The sequence below is a fragment of the Rhamphochromis longiceps genome, linkage group LG10, assembly GCF_057381845.1.
Source record: "Rhamphochromis longiceps isolate RC_006_pf linkage group LG10, R_longiceps_female_GT1.1, whole genome shotgun sequence".
NCBI classification, from domain to species: Eukaryota; Metazoa; Chordata; class Actinopteri; order Cichliformes; family Cichlidae; genus Rhamphochromis; species Rhamphochromis longiceps.
Window position 1 is genome coordinate 3,919,307 of NC_140566.1, and position 22,167 is coordinate 3,941,473.

A 22,167-nucleotide genomic window follows, 5' to 3' on the forward strand; every position below is an offset into this window, starting at 1 on the left:
ATTAGCACAAGATGACACAAAGAAAAGGGGGGGGGGGGGTTATTTGGAAGCATAAGGTGCGTAATCATTGGTTTAGATTTACAATGTTTACAATAATGGCGAGCGAGAAACATTTTAAAAGTTTCCATGAGCGCATCTTCTGCTCGGTGAATGGCTCCCTGCTTCACAGTCAAGTGACACACCTGGGAGACGTCTCATATATCCAAAGGTGCTTTGATGCCATTTATGTTGTTCTTTTCCCCCACTTGGTCACTGTGAGGCAGACAGTAGAGCTCCAGCACTATGGCAGTCTCATATGGAGCAACCTAATGATTTGTTTAGGAATGCTCACAACAAGGTTATTTAGGGTACTTCTTACTTAATCCTCCATCCAACTGAAGAGCTATAATTGAACCTGCTTTAGATGGCTAGATTAAGAAATGTTAGTCTTTTAGATTTACTGTAGTCTGCCTGTGACTGTTTCTGTTAACTCATCTAAAGGGGAAAGCAATTTTTATTCCAAAGCAAAATGTGAATCGTGGATTATCTTTTACTACAATGCTATTTTTAAGGAGAATTTAAAAGCACTTCCTTAAAGGGGAAATTCACCAATTTAGTATTGCAATTTGACAAAGTAAGGGGACTTGAAGTTCTTGCTTTCAGGCTCATACATTTCCTGTAATGCTAATTTCTCTCAATACATTTTAACCAGACTTCTCTGGCCACCTAAGTGCTCCAGGCATGAGCATCCAGGCTTTATGTTCTAGTCTTTCTAATTTTTCCCCTTTTTTCTTTTTTAGCTCTTTTTTCCCTGCATGTCAATTCTGGCATTGCCATATTACACATGCACTTCTGTGAATAACAATAGAAAATAATAAATAATAAAATAAAATAAAATGTGGCACTCATGGTGACAAATAAACCAGTTTTTGTACAGTAAAGTCCCTCTTTAAGAATTGCTGTTGTTTTAAAAAAAATTATTATTATTATCATTTTAAAGGACCTTTTGGAGATTATTACATATCCAGCTGCTGTTACATTTAAAACTGCAACTGTTACCACTATGGTTGATGTTAATGTAGCATTTGTTACTACAAGCATGATTCTGTTAACCCTTTGGAACAAATTATATTGATAGTATTAAATAATTAGATTACAAATTATACATCCAAATACAGTTAAATAAAACAAAGACTTTAAGAAGGTAACACAGGCCAAATACTGAACAAGTGGCAACCCTGAGGGCTGCAAAGTGGGGTGGCTGTAGCTCAGGTGGTAGAGCAGGTCATCTACTGGTCGGAAGGTTGGTGGTTCGATTCCTGGCTTCCCCTAGTCTGCGTGCCAAATATCCTTGGGCAAGATATTAACCCCAGTTTGCTCTCCGATGCATCCATCCAATGTGCTTGTGTGAATGTACAAGTTTTGAGTGCTCAGAAGAGTAGAAAAGCGCTATATAAGAACCAGTCCATTTACCAAAGTGAAGCCAGTGCCAAAAACTGCAGTTCTTCTAGTGACCACATGGGGCTGGCTCCGATGGTGAATTGGTCAACTCCCATGTTAAAATGTCCACTTCTGTATCATTAAGAAAGCATTTTTTTAACATTATAATGTGTTTAAAATGGCAGGTTTAGGCCCTGGGATGTGCCACGATAAGCAGCTGTTACCGTCACTTATGTGAAACATTCAACTCGACCTCTCAGCCATATTTGCACCATGTTGGTGCCTTATGGAACTTTTTTAATTGAACTACCAGGCAAATAATATGTCATGATGCGTGGTACTGGCCGTCCACAAAGTTATTGTTATTGAAATTCTAGTATAGTAGTCTGAAACCATCAACCACCAATTTAAAACTCAAGTTTGCGAGCTAGCTAATAACATATCACTCCACTGCTTTGTCCAAGAAGGGTCACTTCAAAATGGTCATGGCTGAAATGCTAACACTGAGGGTTCAATATGTAGAATCCAGTTAATATACTTGGACTAGAGTAAGGCTAGCAAGCAGCATTCATAATTTGTATGGGTGCAAGAACACATACAGATATGTGCTTATTAGTCCTAAGTCACAGGCTAATAAAAAGCACCAATGGACTTGAGATGTTGTGTGCCTTGCAGAAAGGCCACACCTGTTAAAGAAAGCACCCTTATGTTAAGCTACAGAAAAAAAGGTCATGAAAAAAATCACCCAGCATAATAGTTACGATGGTGAAAGCTATCCGCAGGCTGTAAAAATGGTGATTTTTGTTGTAAAGTCAGCCATTTTTATTAAGGATGTTAAACTGGGACTTGACCGTCTTCTGAGGCAGCCTCAAGTGGCCATTTGAGGAATTACACTCTCTATTTACATAGACATGCTTTTATTTAAAAGAAGAAGAAGAAGCAAAAATAATAATAAAAAGAATGAATCTGAGAATGATCACTCACTCTGTGGGCAGTATTTACTTTTAAGAGAAAAGTGCTGTATTTTGTATGTAAGCATTATGTAGCAGTAGGTAATGGATAACAGGTATTGATTATTATATAACATTATAGTACAGTATGTATCTAACTCACCAGGCAGCTCATTCTCCTTCTCTTGACAGTTCTTTCTTTAAAGATAGAACACACTTTGGATGCAAGCTATAATGTGATATTGAGAATCTCCATATACCGGTATAATTTCTTAGTTGTTGACAGACAAACACGGGCAGTAGGTTTTAAAGAAAACAGATATTTTATGAAAGTCTGACCTTGTTTGACATTGAAGAAGAGGTCAGAGGTCCAACGTAACGTGATATGTAGAATCTCCTTATATCATTACCTTTTTGCCTATGTGTGGTCAATACAAACGCTGACAGTAAGAAATGTAGTTTTTAATAGGTGTGAATACGATTATTAGTACTTTTCAGATCAATCTATTGACCCAGAGAGGTCAGAGGTCAAATGAGATATGATATGACATATAAGATATTTTAAATCTTTACATGTTAATACACACCACACTTGTAAGAATCATAGTTTCTAAGTTATAAGACTTTTTTTTTTCCAGTTTTCAACCAACAAATCGTTAACTTGACCTCGAAGACCTTTGTGGATGTTGGTGGAAATTTTGGATTATTACCATGACCCCACTCCACACACCTACAAAGTTTTATCAGCATTTATTCATAACTTTTTGAACATTCCTTTTTAAAGTGAGACAGAATGAGACGTAACCAAAAAGATCCCCTCCTTGGTAGGTTATTTTAGCCCAGCTTATTCTTAATAATTGAAATGATTAAATAATAATCTGCTAATTAAGCATTTCCATTGTATGTCCCTTGGTGTGAGACAAACCGTAGGCGGTGTATATTACTTAGTTTAAAATGGGGAAAAAAACAGCGTTAAGACCATTTGCTGTACATCTAATGTTAAAAAGTGCTTCCTTGTTGGCAGAGGGAGTATGTGGGCAGCGGTGAAGGCTTGTTCCTTTAAGGGTGGTGTCAGCGGCAGGCGGAGGAGGAGGAGTGTAGCTGTCTGCGCTCACTTCTCCACAGCGAGGGGACTCCGAGAATAAACAATTTCCACAGACTACGCACTCCACACCTCGGCTCGCTCACAGGCGCAGCATTCATTTGTAGAATTAAAAAATCAAATCAAAAGGAGGCTTTTTAGAAATTATTTCGGACTTGATTTTTTCCTCCCTCGAAGCCTGCCTCGCCATTTCTGCTTCCTGCCAAAAGTGTCGCGACCGTTTTCATTGGATTTGCCTCCTCCTGTCGAATGATAACGATGCGCCTCTGTGGGGTGGACGAACGCAGGTAAGGGGATCTGTAAGCGAGCGCACTGTTACGTCTGGACAATATTATTCTTATACTGCTGCGGGTGGAAACGTACACGGGTGCGCGTATGTCGGGCAGTGGTTAGATCGTGCGCTTTTTTTCTGTGTGTGTATGTGTGCGTTTGTGTCGGGGATCGGTAACGCTGTTTGTGTGTCGCACGGCGACCAGGGGCGCTTATGGATGTGTCGCTGAAATCGCTGCATAAAGAAGCGGGGAATAAACCTGCCCGTGTGGCTTTCCATTTAGCCGCACAGCCGCTCAGTGACGGCAGCCAGTGCCCGTATCCTTCGGATCAGTGACTCAAATTAGGCCCACGATAGAGGCATTTCTCTATAAATGTTCTCCCCATACACGCACACACCGCCTCTGAATCTCTTGAAACCCTCCAGCTAATTTTCACAGTGTATTCTGGGCTGTCAGGCTGCTTGGCAGTACGAACACCGAATGACTAATGTCACCCGTTGGCTTAATTTAATAACAGTGCGCACCGTCTTCTGCTTGGAGCGCGGCAGCTGTAATGTAACGTTAGTACAGTTAATGTAGTTCATCACGTCGCGTCAAAACACTGCACAGCCCCCCATCTTGTAGTTTTAGCACCACCAAAGGGAAACGCTTCACAGTTGCACCGGTGTGTAGATTACAGTTGGCAAGTCTTAAGGGGTTTTTAATGGCCCTCCGAGCGTAAAGGGTCTTATACGTTGACTCATATGTGATTGTTTCAAGGTGCTAAAAGCCACCTGGGCCCACTGGGTGTAAAAATGAGTTTGGGTTGAATATTCATTGAGCAAGACTTTGCATGTGTCACTGCAGTAGCACTCAGGGGAAAGCAGGGACAGTGACACTAACCCCTGAGCATGTACAGTAAACACAGTGTAGGCGAAGGTTGTTAAAAATGTTGCAAAGCAGTGTTGCTACAACAACTTTATTACACAGTCAGGATCAAGGTAATGCTTTTTTTAATGCACTCAAAAAGGTGTGCACTTGATGTGTGGCTTAGTTGGTGATTCCCATTAATACTCTTTTTTTTTTTTTTGCTTGTTACCTACCCCACCTCTGAAAATGTCTGAATGTCTCTACCCTCCCCAGGGTCCTCTGATAGAGATTAGTCTAGTCTGCAGACTAAAACACCCATCATTTCAAGTTGGTCTGTTGCAGCCTGTCACATCACCCGACCGTCATGTCAGATGTGTTTTGATAGATCTCAAAGGCTTGGATGTTTTCTCGGCGAGAGTTTCTGAGTGGCCTTTACGTAGGTGTTCCTTTTTTTCACAAATATCTTATTGCTTCATTGGACTTTGGATCCGTGTGGAGGCAAAAGGTCAGGGGCTGAAGTTTTCTGAGACTTACCGGAAAGAGGGCAGAGTACAAGCTGCAGTTCAGCTTCTGAAATAACCTGTTTGGATGTTGGAATATGAGGCTTTTTAAAAAGGGTTCAGTTAATTTCCTGCCTTCCACATAACTACTTAGGCTACCAATCTAAAGTAACGCAGAGAAGAGTCAAACTTTTTTAAAGCCTTCTAAATACTGCCTGTGTCTGGGGGTCTGCCTCTTAGCCTCTCTTTTGTTGAACATTTAAGCTGCTTAATTATTTGACCTGAACTTACACAAGATGTTCAAGGTAGTTCGGCTTGTCCTCTGTTGCCACAGATAATGTAAAACCTCCACGTTTGTAGCCCAACTTTTTAAGTTGTGCTTTATGAGTGTTTGAGTGCTGCAATTCATAGGATCCTCTGTGTTGGACGGGGCTTGATTTGACTCTGCCATCTGCTATTGTCCCGGGAGCTGCTGTTGAGTGATGTGCAGTAGCCTGCAACAGAACCAGAGGACATTCAAATGGCCAAATGCAAATGATGCCGAGGCTGCTCAACAGTCACAAGACTGGACTCTGAACTCTCTCCTCTCTTGTCCACTGGCTGCCTTTCATTACTGCAGAATCTTATCTGCCATCAAAACACTGCTGCCGCCGCCGCTGCCGCTGCTGTATGAACGTGGCAAGTTTTGACATGAGTGTTTATGTGTGTGTGTGTGTGTGTGTGTGTGTGTGTGTGTGTGCTCTTGCAGGTGTGTTCTGCACATCTCTTTTGCACATTGTGGAAAACACAGAGTAATTTCAGAATCCACCTGCTTGTTGCTACTTTGTGACATTGAATTATGTAAAGGAGAAATCGCTGTAAAAAATGTATTTTTTTTTCACACAATGACTCCACAGAGTACTTGCCCAGCCACTTACCTCTACTAACAGCTTCTCTAACTACTGCCACTGTGCCAGCTCAAACCCTTAGTGTTTGTAAATCTGTCATAGACCACAGCACGAGCACAGGGCGGACAGAAATTGAGAGTGGCGTCCCGCTTTTTGATTGCTGAGATACTCGGCAGCAAGAAAAAAAAAGAAAAACTAATGTGCAATCTACCAGAACAAGTGTCATGCATTTACTGCAGAGTTTTTGATTTATTATAGACCTGGGAGATGCCCAGCACTTGTGTTGTTGGCCACCGAACATTGTTCAAGGGCACTTTGACAGTAGATGTGAGGAGCAGAAGTGCATTTCTCATCTACTTACAGGCCCGTGCTCTTGTCAGCCCACTGAGGATTCGAAACCAGACACCTTTGGGCCACAAACTCATTTCTCTAATTGTTTGGGCTCCATAATGCCAGTGCGGGGCGTGCATTAAACCAAATCATTTTATTGTTCCATTTATCGTTTGTTTGTTCAGCAGACACTCTTCTAATAACAATGGTCAGAAGTGCTGCTGTAACAGGAAAAAGATTTACACCGTGACAGTTGTGCTGTAAATTTCACAGTCAGAATGAAACATTTATCTCTAATTAACAAGACAGAAGTCAGTGTTGTGTTCAATCAACAAACTGAAATGATCACTTCTCTCTGATTTACTATTAAGTACTGGTAATCTTCTGTCCTCTCTTCCATACAAATTCTTGCCCAGTGCCTGTGTCACAAATAAAGGTTTGCCTGATACTCCATATTTATACTGTTTCAGTCCTATTTTGTTATGTTTACCATTTTTTAGAGAAATGCACCAACCTTACCCACACGCCAAACCCCCTCCAACCTGTAATCTGTAATGACATTTCTCCTTCTCCCCTTTTTCTTCCTGTCTTATAATGTGATTATTTTTCATACTAAATTCAAAATCTGAGTAACTACAGCCTGAAAACCCCCCAAAATTAAATGCTCAAACTGATATCAGTAAATGCAGACTTATCTGCTGATATCTTATCGGCCGATATTCAGCTGATCTGTTAGTGCCTCCCTAGTACCGATCGTCTGTCAGTGGCTTTTACATAAGCAAATTTCTTGAAAATGATGGTGAGCACTAGGCTAAAATATCAGGGCTTGAGTGACTAAAGCAAAAATGCAGACTGATGGAAGCCAACAGTGCTGAATTAAAATAGACATTCAAATTACTACTGGAACACCGCTATTCTAAACCAAGCAGAAATGGGGCACGCAGATAAGCACACATAAAGATGCATGTGTACCGTTTACTGATCGGGGTGTATTTTCAGTGCGTTTTCTCTGAATTTTCTCCCCCTAGAATGCCTACACAGTCAGAAAGTGATGTGGAAGTACAGAAGTTTGCTGTTGCTTTTGGAAATGACATCACCGTGGGGGCAGTTGTGGTGTCTTCCCACTTAAAAGATTTCTGCTCTCAGTCATAGCGAGCCGCTGTGTCTCATTCAGAGACAGCGCTTCTGCCGGTGCTTCTGTCGCGAGCAGAAGGCAGCCAAAGTCAATGAGACTTATTTTGATGACAAAGCAGTAACTGCTAAACGCTCCTGGATGCAGGCTGGAATGACGAAATGTGAGGAAGAAAGATGGACTCCTTCTCTGCAATCCCTGAAAGCTATACTAGCCAGAACTCAGCTGTTGAATGATTCGCGCCCCCCCTGCACCCACCACCGTCTCCTCCTCCCTTTTGACTTTCGCCTTCACCTCCAACTCTCCGCCCCTCTGCCTTCACACCTCACAGGCCCTTCAATTATCTCCCCCAATTGATCGCTGCTGATTGCAGTTGCCGTGAATTATTTAGACTTTGCTGAAATTACTCGCTAAACGGGGACGGAAGGCTGAAAGAGCGAGATACCACGGGTCAAATAAATTACCCACATGAAGCATCGGCCCCTTTCGAAAACAACCGCCGCCAAGGCCCAGTGTGCAGATCAATGAAGCGGAGGAGGGAAACGGCATCAAGCTAGCCTGTAGTGTGGTAACATCAAGTCTCCACTGTACCGCTCCTCTGGTACGTTAAGTAAAGACCGAGGAGATGTAGCGTGGAGCAGCAGACCTCCTGGGTGATGTGAGAGAAGCTGACTCTTTTCCTGGCCAGGCTGGTGCGGTCACAGCGGCGGAGCGGAGTGGAACTGACTTCCCCCTCCCTCTGCTCTCTCCCTCCATCTCTGGCTCTCTTTGCCTCTCTTGCACCTATAGCAGAGCTGCCACCCCGGGGGCTGTGGAGGTGCAGTAGGGAGGTTTTCTCTACTCTTGTGGTGAGTGTGCAGCCAGGATGCTGCTGCAGTCAGACGAGGGGGGAAAGTGCTTCGCCACAGGCAGGCCAGTGTCACAGGCGTGTCAGAGTGGGCAGGCTGCAAAAGGGAATGAGGACAGATGCTCATAGACGGCAGGCATGCCCAGCCTGTTTGCGTGCACGTGATGGAGGATGTCTGTCGTGTTGTCCTGCAGTGGCATAAACAGCATAATGCTAGTAGATGCTTGTCTGCATGTTTGTAGTTTTGTTAGAATTGTTTAGCTGCAACAGTTGGAGGAACGGTTGTAATTAAGTCTGTGATAATCCCGAGCATCACAGCAAACGTGGATTCACTCGAGTGTGCCGTGACTCAAACAAAACACTTTCTGACAGGCATCAGGATAGGCTGCTGCACCTTCTGCACTAAATGCTATTTATGCGACCTCTCCATGTGTTGTAGCGAAGCCCCCCCACCCCCCCGCCCGGGGCGGTGGAAGAAACCTGAGGGTTGAGGAGTAGAACGATGGGTCACAGAGTCCAGTGACTGAGGTCAACTGTTCTTCAACTGTGTCTTATTTTAAGCAGGTTATGTGGCAGGACTACAGGGGAGAAGCTGGGGCTAAGTGAAAATGCCACTCATTCCTGAAGAGTCCCTGGCCTCGTCAAGGTTAGTGCCTTGTCTTTGTAAGTTGAGGGATTGATGCATGAGCCTGTCTGGCGCTGAATTCAAAGTCCAAGGCTGTCACAAGCAGCAACCCACCCTCCCGCCTACCCTCTCTTTTTTTTGCAGGCTATCACAGGGCCCTGTCCTTCCTAACTTCTTAGCAGCCTGTCCTTTTGGGAACCTTGAGCAGCCCAGGCAAGGACACAGCGTCTGGTGCAGTAAGCCTGTGCAGAGGGGGAGGCTTTACGTAACGTTCTGCTTTAAACATGGGTGCATGACTTCCCTGACACGGAGCAGTGCGGTGCAGAGCTCCACAGCTCACAGCACACGTCCCCTTGGCACCCCTGGACGGGGGGTGGGGGGGCAGGCAGAGAGATCCCTGCAACTTAATTATATCTTTCTCTTTTAAAAGCTTTCGTTTGAAATTAAATTTTCCCAGGCAATTAACTAAAGAGGAGTTTTTAGAATTTATGAATGAATGATGGATATATAGCGCAGCACAGTGGAGGGGTGGGGCGGGGGGTGAGTGGTGGAGGAGAGGGAGCAGGGCATACATATATATACTATAAGCTATGAGCTTCTGTTTCAAGACCAGTTTGAGACTTTGTTAAACTTTTGTTGTACCCGGGTGCAACGGCTGGATGCCGTCAGCCCAACGACACCTCGTCCTGCAGGGCGGCGTTGTCACCCAGCGAGCATTCACACACTTCCACGTTGCTTGGTTCCTGCAGGAGGAAAATGCATCACCTGGGGTTTCCCCGCTTCCTCATTCACTCAGACCCACACCTTGTGAAAGATGGCTATATCTCGCTTAATAATGTTACGCACTGCACACCTCTAACCCTCGTTTGGCTTGAACTGTAATTGTGTAACTTTTTGGCTGCTAGTGATGAGCTGAATTGTTGCTGAGCAACAAGAGACCTGTGCGGGTGGCCGTGGAGAGTCGAGCTGTGCGAGTTCAGATAGATCTGCAGCACATTATCCTTTTTTTTCTTTTTTAAATAGAGGAATGTCAAAAAATTTCCCTTGAAACACTCAGTGTCTTGCATGCAATTCCAAGGTAGATATTTGTCATTCATCCAAGATAATATTCCATTAGAGCTTCGTGGAGAGCAGCCTTCTAATGGCTTGGACATTACAGATTCCCTTCGGTCCATTTAAAAATTGTCAGCAAAGAGAAATGATTCATTGCACTTTCAATAAATATCTTTTTAACAGAACGTGGCTAAATAGGAGGTACACAGCTAAATGAGAAACGAATGCATGCCCGTGCTGCAAAGGAAGGACTGGGGACATTTGGCATAACCCCAGCATCCCTCCTTCACTCACAGTTGTCTCTCGAATTTCTGAAACATGCCGTCCTTTTGTGAACCTTCAGCCCACTTGTAAATCCATTAGCGAGGTGACGTTATTCACTGTAGTCCTCACTACAGCCGGGTAAACAGACCGAAAGACTGGGATTCAGCAGTACAGCTTTCTCATAACTGTGTTAGAAGGCTTCCAGTGGTAGAGAGGCCATTTGAGAGGAGATGGAAAGCACTGGGCTGATGACTTGAGGCTGCCATATGACCTATTACTTAGGGAAAATGGACTGGTGACCAGAAGATTGCTGGCTCATACACTGCTCACCCTCTGCCCTTGAGCAAAGGTAATTAACCTGGATTCCTCCAGTAAATATCCAGCAGTAGAAATGGGAAGAGATGTGCAAGAGTGATAATCGTGTAAGTGACTTTGAATAAAAGTGTCCACTAAGCAGGAAGATTAATACAGCTAATAGAATTATAACTTGTGTTTTCGAGTTGTCAAGGACCCAGGACTGCTGAACATGTAGTCATTCCTCCTCCCCTCTCTATTTATGCACTCTTCCATAACACACACACACTCGCGCGCACACACACGTACGCACATTCACAGACTTCTCTCTTTTCCTTTGGCATTAGGGCTAGAACGTGACCTTGACCTGATTGCTGAGGAGGCTCTTTAAGTAACTCTCCAGAAGGAGATCCAATCATGTGACACCCTTCACCCAGCCTCACCCCCTGTCCTCTCTCCCAACCTTGTATGTCTACCAGGATGAGGGGGCGGAGACGCTCGCTACAGGCATGTGTGTCGCCGCGGGGGCCGTCGTTCAGTTTGGTAGTCGCTCCCAAGGTCAAACAGGGTCGAGGTTGTGTCAGACCCAGTAGTGCGGCTGCAGCGAGCCTTTATCTGAATTTGAGAATGGCTGCTACAAGTTTCCACTCTGACTGTGCTGACGAAAGGAGCAGGTTTAGTCATCTACTCGATTCTCAATCACTGATACCAGCATATGTCAGGGAAAGGTCGTTTCATGTCCAGAGCGAGCTGGCTGCTAGGATGTGTGTTATTGCAGTTGCCTTCCCTCACTCCCCACAGCTGCCCCGCTGTTTTAAACCACGCTGGCTCACTGTCTCACTTTAGAGCAAGCTCCTGTCTCTGCTTCAGAGTATTTTTATGCTCAAATGTTAACATATCTGGCCCCTGGATACATTTACCATATGGCTGTGTAAATAGGGATCCCAGCCCACTTTGTTAAAGCTGCTTTAATAAACCTTAGGCAAATGACATGGAGTCCCCCTCCCCCCAGAAACTTGTCTTGATATTACGCTGGGAGAACTGGACAGTCAACGAGGGCCACTGTTTCTCAGCTCGTTTGAGGCTAATTGGGACCTGTTACGATGCTTCAGTGTTGTGTGTGTGGTGAAAGACAATGGGACTCTTTTATTTATTCCTTAAATTCCAGGATGCTTTGATATCAGGAGCAACTTGGTTCTTTCAGAGAAAATGAAATATCGTGTCGCATCAGTTAAATGAGTCCTACATTTAGCATCAAAATGCAAAAATAATGAATCTACCTTTATATGATTATTTGTTTACCTGTCTATCCACGATAGGAGCGTGAATGCGGCTTCAGTGGCACCTGGGATCTGTGGCAGCTTTACGAAGAGCCAACGACTAATTTTCCTGTCTTGTTTTCATGACAGGAACGTACTCTTCCTCCTTCTTCTCTGTGGAGCTCATTCTCATGTGTTTGTGCCTCTCATCTCACTCATTATTAGAAAGCAGACTGTGGCATACCGTATTCTAACTGATCCAGGAGGGAGTTGGGAGTTATACAAGACTGTGTTCATTAGCTCCTTTATGGCTGCATATAGTTCTGTTTTTTTACTGTCACAGTGGTGGGTGTTCATATTAAACATGGTTTCATGGCATATGTGATCCCTGTGAGCCAAAGGTTTGGGATTCACACTGCTCCAATTGTTCTGTTTCAAACCTTTTTTTCTACTCTTGGCTCTGTTTGATGTCACAATATGGTTTACGAGGGGCAGCCAATCAGAAGAAAGTTCACCTAAAGTGTGCCGGATCGTAAAAAGAGCTGAAGCGGCTTGCTGAGACAGCAGATGAAAGAGATGAACTGAGTGGCTGCACCGAGGCCAAGAAATAAGGATTCTTTTAAACTGTAAATCATGCAAATCTACTCAAGTGAAGTCCACAAATAAAACTTTGAATTTGGAAATTAGCCAAGTTAGTCCCCTTTAAGTGGACCAGATAATATCCATCGGAAAATAGTTTATGCCACTGGAAGAAAAGTGAGAATGTTTATCCAAAACAACCAAAAACTATGAATAGGTTTAATTTTCATACATGGTGTTGTAATCTCTACTACAAGTAAATATTTGTTGTCAGAACCATTTTTCTTTGTACCTGCATCAGGGTCTTCCACCTTTATAAGGGCCAAACAGTCTGCTGCAGCAACAGCCAATATGTCGACTAATATCTGCACATCAGCAAATGAGATAATGCTGATATTTATCTGTTGGCAGTTTTGGCCAGTAATTTTGAAATCAAGATTTTGAAATGAAGGAAGAGTAGATAAAATGAAAACATCAAAATTAATAGAAAAAAATGGCGTATATTTTGGTATTGATGTTGGCTATTGGCCAAATTGTGATTGTAAACGTCAGTCACCATCTGCGTGTCCTCTGTATTTTGAGATGCATCATTTCTTCTTTTAAAGTTAACTTTAGCGTATGAATAATACTTTTTAAAAATTTGGATAAAAAGTGAAAATCAGCACTTGTTTGTATTTTTTAATCACAGATAACCCCCAGCCCCCACCACCCAGTGGGCCTCCCCTGCAGTCCCAACTGCTCAGAAGCTTTCTTGATTAAGTGCAGGGAGTTCGCTTGTTAGGAGCAACTTAAATTAAGGTGATCACCTGCCAGGATGTGACATTTTAAAATCAGACATCAGCCGCCACCCGCCTGACACGCTTTTAGCTCGTGTACACACAAGATGAACCTGTAGCTTGTATAATTTGGTTGATTGTTTACAGCGTCAGCCAGTTGGAGGTGTTCTTCACCTATAACTGTGTTATGTAGAATAAAACAAGTGTCACCAACTTATGTGCCATTAAACAGGGAGCGTTTGGACTGTTAAAGCAACAGTCGAGCTTTTGTAACGTGTGTGATGTTTTTTTTCCACACTCACACATACACACACACACACACACACACCTAGCGTTATCACTGAGGAGCTGTGTGCTTGTGTAACTTTGTTTACACGTCTAGGGCCAGCGCTGGCACAAGAGCCAGACGAATGTGGTTTATCCAGGGCCTCTTTCTGTCTAAGCCACCTTCCCCTTCCATTCAGCGTTGACCTCACGAAGAGGCAGGGCTTGACCTACATCCACCCACTTAGCTAGAACCTCCACCAACCCCCGTTGAATAAAGAGACCTGACACCCTATTCTGCTTTTTTTCTCCTTTTTTTTTTCCAACAGCCATTTGCTCTCTGGTCATATTTGGTGCACTTAGAGGGATACAGCACAGCTCTGCTGCTTTTGCAGCATGTCTGGCAGCATGGGAAAGTGGAGCAGCGTTCTTCATGGCTTGTCTCTGAGGCACCAACATGTCTGTGTGCACTAGGTCACCATTAGCATGCAGGGGCTTAGCACCAAGCTGGTGAGAGTTTAGTGGCAGGTCAACCCTCCTCTGGTTTTTAAAAGTGTCAAACTGTGGCTGATGCAAATGAGTACACGCAAAACACATGTCGTCACTAGCATCTGGCGGGACTAATATTCTAGCTTGGGCACACTGTGACGCCGGGGTGCCAGCATAAGGCACGCTAATGTCAGGAGAGCTATTCGACAGTCTACTTGTAAGAGATTTGTGTAACCAAATGCTCTGCAAGTCATCCTGTGGTTTTAAAAGGCCTAATGTGTATTATGCAAGGTAACAAGTGGCTTGCTGCAGCAATAAAAACGAAGTGGAACACTATCATTCAAGCTGAACTGTTCAGTAAGTCGCTTTAAAGGTTTTTAAAGGTAATTGTCAGGTTGCCTCCTACAAGTATAGGTCTCGAGGAGAAGCTAAGCTAAAAGGTTGCTAAGCTACAGCAAGTAGTGACTAATGATTGGTGATTTATTTATTTATTTTTTGACAGATACATTCATACTTAAATCAGCAGCAAAAAACCGTGTGCTTTGGCGAGATATTTCACTGTGGCTTCAAGCAGGAATCCAACACTGAAAACGCAGCGAGTCCCACAACAAACGTTTCTAAATGAATGAAACTCTCAGCTGTTCTTGACTAACCTCAGAGAGAGAGAGAGAGTGATGATCATATACTGCGGGTGCAGCTTACTGAGGATTGCATGAGAGGACCATGCATGTGATCTCAGACATGTCATGAGCTGGGCTAACCGTGGCGAAGACATTCAGAGAGCACTAGTGTCATGCTACCAGGCATTAAGGCAGCTCCTGGCTTCAGCTAGCCTTCTAGTAAAGCCACCCACCACTCCGGGAAAATTTTTTTTTAGGCTGTATGACAGGTCATCCTTTCATGGGTGTCAAATGACTGCAAAGTAGCTCGTGTGCGTCTGCGTTTAAATAAGGCAAAGGGTTCCTATTTAGTATTCTGAGTAAGAGGGGAGATAATGGCCACCTGGAAGAGGAGAGGTAGAAGTGGGAAGGGGGAATGGTAGAGGCCTGTAGATGTATTTAACCTCAGGAGCAGTTGTTGTTTCAAGGCGTGGGAGGGTTTTTTGCCAAACATGCAGCAGGCCAGCTGATAAGGGTCGGCTGTAATCCAAAGGCCGCCAGAATGTGGGGAAAGATCAGAGAGAAGTCTGAGCCTGTCTTTTTAACTTCTTTTATTCCTTTGTTTCCCTCTCTCTCTCTCTATCTCTCGCCCTCACCCTTTCACTGTCTCCCTCGATCATGCTCTGCAGAACTCCTCGCACGACGTTAGGGGAGGGGAGAGAAAGGAGAAGAAAAAAAGAAAGAAGAAAAGTGGGTCAGGGCGACCTATTTTTTTTCCCACAGTTCACGAAGGCAGAGGGTGGTGGTGTTATCGTCAGTTAGACGAGGAGCAGGGCCTGATGGGGAGGCAGGGCCTTGTCGCGAGACGCAGCCACTCAGAACTGGGTCAGCAGCAGAGGCTATGTCTTGTAAACGGCTTGTCATACCGGGGAGAAAAGCTGCAAATGAACCATAGATTATACGCCCCAAGCTGAGCGCTGAGGTCTCTCCTCACTCCCCAGACCCACACTTCAAAAAACACACACGCACTCGCGCATATAGTATAAGTCTTACAGTAGTGCACGAGTCTCTAAAGTACTGCCACCTCCTATAAGTTCCTCTCTTCCCCTCTCAGTCTCCAGTAATAGCGTTTGATTTCTGCAGTCAGACCTGTCAGGCTCAAAGCCCGAGCCACACATGCTTTTAAGCAAAGGCTCTTTTCTGGTTCTGTTTCTCTGACATACGGGCTGCTGTTTGCTAAATATAGCCTGCCTTCTCCAGGATTTTCTTGACTTTATTTGGGTCAGGTTATTTACTGTACCAAGTTCAACTGTGGTTTAGAGGAGCAGCGCACATGCTTGTTCAGCCGGACTGACATGGTTGTAAACCATGGCTGCAATTTCTCCCAACTACAGGTTAATTTTTAAGACGCTTGAATTAGGGTTCGATCAATTTTGCTCGTGCTGATTCTTGGCAAAAGGACCCAGTGTGGCAGAGAAAGGGACTAGCCGCAGTAACCATGTGTTTTTGATATCGATCCTACGCGTTGCTTGTTATTTCATAGCCTTTGTGTCTTCCCGCTGTGCCTCAGAAAGACAAAGCGGGATAAACACTGGGCTTGATCTCCTCCTCGCAAATAATTGCCGCGGTTGTCATACTGAGCTAAGACCTTTAGGACTGAAAATCGGGGTTTCATTTTGGCGTCGGGGCCTGCTTATGGAGCAATGCAATTTTCAGGCAGTAGAGCTCACTCATATTTCACTATGTGGAACAAATCTGCCTGTAATGAATCTCTCAGGACACTGTGGTGCCTCCACAAACGAGTCTGTTTTTTTGGCTCTTCTGGAGTTAGGGGGGAGGGAGGGGTGCAGGGGGAATCTATAGTGGGCCTTTTAATATTTCAGCACATCCATCTCCCTGATATGAAAAAAAATCTGTTTTCTTTGCCTGTATCAGTCCTGGCTCATGTTGATCTTATTGGTTTCGCTCTCTGTAAAAACAGCCTTATTAGCAGAGGTGTCCCACTAACAAACATAACATAATATCCCGAGGTGGGGCTAAACATGGCGGGGGATTGGATTAGCAGGAAAGACTCCGTGTTAGTCCGCACATGCAGCTCCCCTCTGTGGCTCCCGAGCTCTTTCTGCCGCTGCCGGGAAGCAGACCTGCCTAATGTTATTCTTAGCCCCAGAACTTCGTGTCTCTGCGCGAAAGCCCCTAACAGTAATCGAGGAGAGCGCTCGTGGCTCATGTCGCTCAACGACAGCCTCTGAGGGCGTGTGTGCGTGGCCCTGTCTGTTTTTCTATGTGTGTGTTTGTGTGTGTGAAGGTGAGACACGCTGAGCAGTAAACCAGTCGGAACCAGTGCTCGGCCAATCTAGCCGGTGTTTCCTTTTTTTCTTTTTCTTTTTGGTGATAGGGAGCCACCGCATTGCCTTTAGCAGATGGTTTCCAGCAGGCCTGCATATGACATGTGATAATATTACAGTTTTGAAAGGTCAGGCATGAAGAGAACCAGTAGGAGGGCTAGAAGGAGGGCCTGTCCTCTGTGCACACACTGTTCTGCAGCGTATTAGTGTTACATTCAAGAGAAATGTCCTTTTATGAATTTCCAGCTCAGTATTGAACATACTGCCAGTAACGGGGCGATGCAAATATTTATAGGATCACTTGAACCTTGGTGGCCCGCGTGTCAGTCGCAGGGAGGGTGTCCCAGTGTTTACTGCTGATTTACAAAAAAATAAATAAATCTCCTTTGTGCTCTCGGGCAATAGCAAGATTTGGACAGCGCAGAGTCAGACTTTGGACTGTGGACTGTGGTGTTTACTTTAGAGAATCAGAGGTCCTCACTGGGACACAGCAGATCATCATCAAACCGGTTTAAAAATAAATCTGCGCAGGGCCGGTCAGACATTTTGAAATTCTGTTTCTATCTCCGTCTGATAGAGAGGTTAAAGATACAGCATCCTGATAAATCTCTTCCCACCAGGGGGAACAGATAAGGAGTGGCGTAGATTGAATAAAAGAGCTGAGGAGAAAGGGGGAGGATAGGTGCAGGGGAGGGGGTTGGGGGGCAGGAGGAGGAGGAGGGCTGAGATGTCTATCAGGCCGCATGAAGGGTTTTTTTCTCCCCCCGTTTTTTTTTTTTTTTTTTTGTCTTGCAGATCCAGTTCAAGGGCGCCCGCAGGCGAGGCAGCTCCCGCTCTTGCCGTGCCAACGCTGCTGCTCAAGGTCATATGAGCCAGCCCTGTGACATTAAAGAGGAACAGGAAAGGGGGCTGGAAGGAGCGGGGGGCGGGTGCAAAAACCATCCTCCACAGACAAGCACACACAGTCGCATGTGACTTGAGTTGTAAGAGGGGTGAAAAAGTAGCCTTTATTAACTCTTTTCAGTCTTTCCTGTGACTTTCTGTGCTGGTGTCTGGGTCTACAGTGGATTTTGTGAGGGCAAGAGCTTTTTAAGGGCAGTAATGAGAGTGTCTTATTCTCTCTGCACAGAGCCAAGAGATGCTTGGCTAACTGCTTTGTAGTTGCCAGCCACACATACAGGCAGGGTTTGTGTGTGTGTGTGTGAAAGAGAGGAGGGGGAGAGAGAGGAGAAGATGGAAGAGAGAAGAGTCACTGTGATAAACCTCAGGGGAGGGAGGTAGAGAAGAGAAAAGGGGTCTCAAAGTTATTTAAAGGGACAGGGAACCAATGGCAAGTGCCCTTCAGTTCTGAGTTTGAGCTGAAAGGTAGTCCTAGCATTTGTGAATCTAACCTGCAAAGAGCGCACGCTGCCGTTTGGGCTAAGTACAGTGCACCGGCAGGTGGTTTCAGATGGGAAGTAGAGTTGCGGTGGCACATCCAGGAGTGTCATGCTTTTAACTGTTGCTCTTATTCCGTATTAAACTGTTTTCCAGCTGCAGCTAAGCATCTGCAATAATTACTCAGCAGTTTAATGTCAAAAAACGACGCCATCCTTCAGAATCCGGCAGGTTCCTAAAGTGCACCTTTCAGCATCAGTGTTTGGAGTTTTGAGTGTCACGAGTTTGAAATATAGGTGCAGTCGGGTGAAGGGAAAATGTGACAACAGGCCGTGACGGTTTGGCTCTATGGTGTCAGAGACAGAGGTGTCAGAAAAATTAATGGTGGCTGATTCGGCTTCTTTCAATGGGAATGTTATCATAACATAAATGACATGAAACTGTTAGCGTGTGTGTGTGTGTGTGTGTGACTGTATAACGTGATACAGGAAAAGTGTAGCTCTCTCTTGTTTATGTTTAATGTAGTTGAGCCTAGAAGCTATATTACTCCTTAAATATTACCAGTAAATAGTGGTCTGCTGAAGACATGTAATCATCTACGTGTCCAGTGTCCATTATGCACTTGGATATGAAATTTTATTAAATTTAGAGATGACTTCTTCACATACTGTGGTGCAACAGTTCTTAGCTAATTCATGCTAACTGATGCTTCCAGCCAACATTTGCTCTTAAAAAATACCATCAGAAGTAGCATTTTTGGGCCTCTCGTGATTTAACGTAATCTACCTTATGGCATTTATTTATTATCTGTTTGCTTTTTGCTTCACGTCCACATTACCATAGTCGAAAAATGCACAATATCGTCTCAATATCTCTTGATATTATTGCATGATATCGAAAATTAGCAATAATGCTGTCATTCCTCTATAACTCTGTGTTCTGTGTTGCCTGTGTTAATTAAAGTCAAAATCCATGTACATGCAGGTGGAGGGGATCTTCACTGTAAAAACATACAAAAAGAGCAGCTACATTATCATATCTGCATTACTGCCACAATATCAGTCTTTGATTTTAAAATGACACAGTTACAGTTATCCTGACAGCTCTGTCCTGGGCAGATCCTAGGTTTCTGTTTGCAATATTAAACTCGGTCATTAATAGTGTGTGTGTGTGTGTGGGGGGGGGTATTGTAGTATCTACAGGCTCACCATCTCGTGTGCTGCTTGTTTACACTGTCATCATGTGTTCGCTGGTCAATCAGGTATCAGTTTGCGGCGCCAATTACGCTGCGTGAGAATATGGCCTTGTCCTACAACAGCACACAGCTGTACATTTCAGGATTGCACTTAGGGCGGCAGGCTCGTGGTTGACTTAAGCCTGAGGATCTGGGTTCAAGTCCTTGGTTTTGGCACGATGCTACGCTGATTTGTCCTGGGGCCCTATTACGTAGCTGACCTCTGACCTCCAAGTGACAGGAAAATGTGGGGAGGATTTCGCTCGTTAAAGACTCACATGATGAACAGAATCCATTTAGCGTATTATTCTATGCAATTTAGCTTCGAGAGAGTATATTTTGCTCCTGAGCTAGCCCATCTATCGCCTCCTCATGTATCATTTTACACCAATATACAACTATTGGAAAAGAAGTACAAGGTGAATGTAATGGAGAATGGTTTTTGGACGGAGATAAGGCTATGTTTTCTGGAACAGAACTAATAGCCCCACTATCATCTAAATTTCCTTGTAGATGTAAAAGTACAGGCAGACATTGTATGAGTCCACAAAGTCAGTCTCCCGGGCCGCTAATGGAGCTGCTTCAGGCTATGCATCAATATGACATCACAGATTACAATCTTTAGACTTTGGGAGCACTTTAGGTACTTTCAGTGCTGGAAGAACGCAGGAAGAACTGGCCGACAAAACACTGAGTCATTATAATAACAATCACAGAGATGGGTGGAGCTGTGCAGTGATACGGCCTGACAGAAATGACTAAAGTATACCTACGAGGACTTGTAGTGAGTCTGCTGGGCTTCATAGAGATTTTGCAGTGACATTAATAGTAGACTTTTTAGTCTCATTTGGTACCACTGTGTTGTTTTTGGAATGATTCAGGCAAACAAATCTTTTTCATTATTACAAAATGCAGAATGTAAGGAGATCTGGAGTCGGTGTGTGTTACGTTGTAAAACTATTTCTGTCACACAAATATCTTTTGGGGTTGCGTCGGGAAAGGCATCCAGCGTAAAACTCACATCAAACATGTAGATCCTTTGTCACAAGGGAGCAGCGGAAAGTAACTTTTAATACCACATAGCAGATTTGTTTTGCTTCTTTAGAATGGTTACTTAATTGCTTCTGATTATTTAGAAGCAAAAGTCATGAAAAACCTACAACTCCGAATCCTAATTTACGAGTAGTCTGCAGCTAATGTAGCTTCTCCCGCAGCTACACAGTGTCCAGTTGTACTTAGCAGGGTTGGAATAGCTCTGAAACTACGATGCAAAACTCAGTGATGTTGTAGTTGTAGCAATACTGTTTTCCCGCACTGTGATATCCATGTAGGGCTATTAATGTTAAAGCATGCTAGCCTTGATGTTTGAAGCGCTTCAGGCTGAACTTATAACTCATGGACTCTAATCGTAATCAAGTGGCCTCTGGTAAAAAAAAGTCCATATCCCCCAGTTTGGTTCAAGTCAGTTTGGATAGGCCTTTTCCCTTAATAAATAAAATGTATCAATTAAAAACTAGAAAGTCGTTGGTTTTTTTCTGTTTTTACCAACTCGGCTTATCTTTGTTTAATATTAAGGTTAGCTTGATGATCTGAATCATTTAAGTGTGAGAAATATGCAAGAAAATAAGAAATCAGGAATACTTCACAGCATTGTATGACATCTAGCTTAAGTCCCCGTGACCTGTACTCTCTACTCAGACAGGATTTACTGGATAAGTGTCCCTCACACTTGTGACGCAATCCTTTCTAACCACTCAAAGCTGGATTTGAAGCTCTACTGAACCCTGCTGAACTTTGACATTTTAAGGTATTACTAAGGAAGACACAAGTACGGAAAGAGCCTCCTCTCACCAACTAAGAATCCCTCTGTGCCCTAGACCCGAGGCTCGATCACACCTGTTCATCACCCAGCTGGCATAGTACCATTTTGACTCTTTCTTTTGATTAAACGAAAAAGCATTTAGACTAAACAATCAATAGGTACAGGCTTGAGTCTGGAATCGCTCTGGCATAAATCTTCCTGCTGCCTGGCGTGGAGTCGTCTCTGTATCATTTTTGCTGATTAGTTTTCCCATTACTCAAAACAGACGCGTTTGCTGGTGATGAATGATCCAATTATGGGATATTTGTCACCCATTTGATATCTGCTGCTAGTCTGTGACTGTAAAGAATTTCAGTGTAACTCTACCTGCTCAAACCTGCAGTCCACTGTGGGGTTAGTGTCGACCGGCCTTTGGATATATTTTTTTTTACAGCCATTAGGCAATGATTATCTCTTGGGGGGTTATTTTTTTTAATTTCCCAAGGAGCATCTAACCACTTCTCCCCGATCATCTCATTAATTTTGTGGTTACACATAAAAGCAGTACTCAAGAGCGTTTTCAGCACTTTTGTCATTTTAAGACTACTTGCCCTAAAATTTTCTAGCATCTCTTCTAAAGTCTGCATCCCCCCCATCGCCACTGATATACTTCAGACAGCAGTCCGATATGTCTAAACTGAAGTTGACCTCGTCCAACTGCTACACACACACACACACACACACATGCACACCCAAACAATACACAGACACTCACAGCTGAAAGGATTCATGTACACTCCCCCACCACACCCCTGTGTCTGTGGACAGTAGGCTGATTCTGCAGCCTCCCTCCCTCCCTCTCGGGCTCTCTCTCCTGCTCTGCTGTGTTGAGCTGTGTGTGTGTGTGTGACAGCTGC

At 44.1% G+C, this 22,167-nt stretch overlaps 1 protein-coding gene across 1 annotated transcript in view; it reads left to right on the forward strand.

Annotated features, from left to right (window-relative positions):
- The first annotated feature begins 3,452 nt into the window (after window positions 1-3,452).
- nrip1b (nuclear receptor interacting protein 1b) overlaps window positions 3,453-22,167 on the forward strand; it is a 37,563-nt gene continuing 18,848 nt past the window's right edge. The window contains exon 1 of the mRNA XM_085419902.1: window positions 3,453-3,758. The gene's annotated coding sequence lies outside the window, so the exon portion shown is untranslated. The remainder of the gene's footprint in view (window positions 3,759-22,167) is intronic.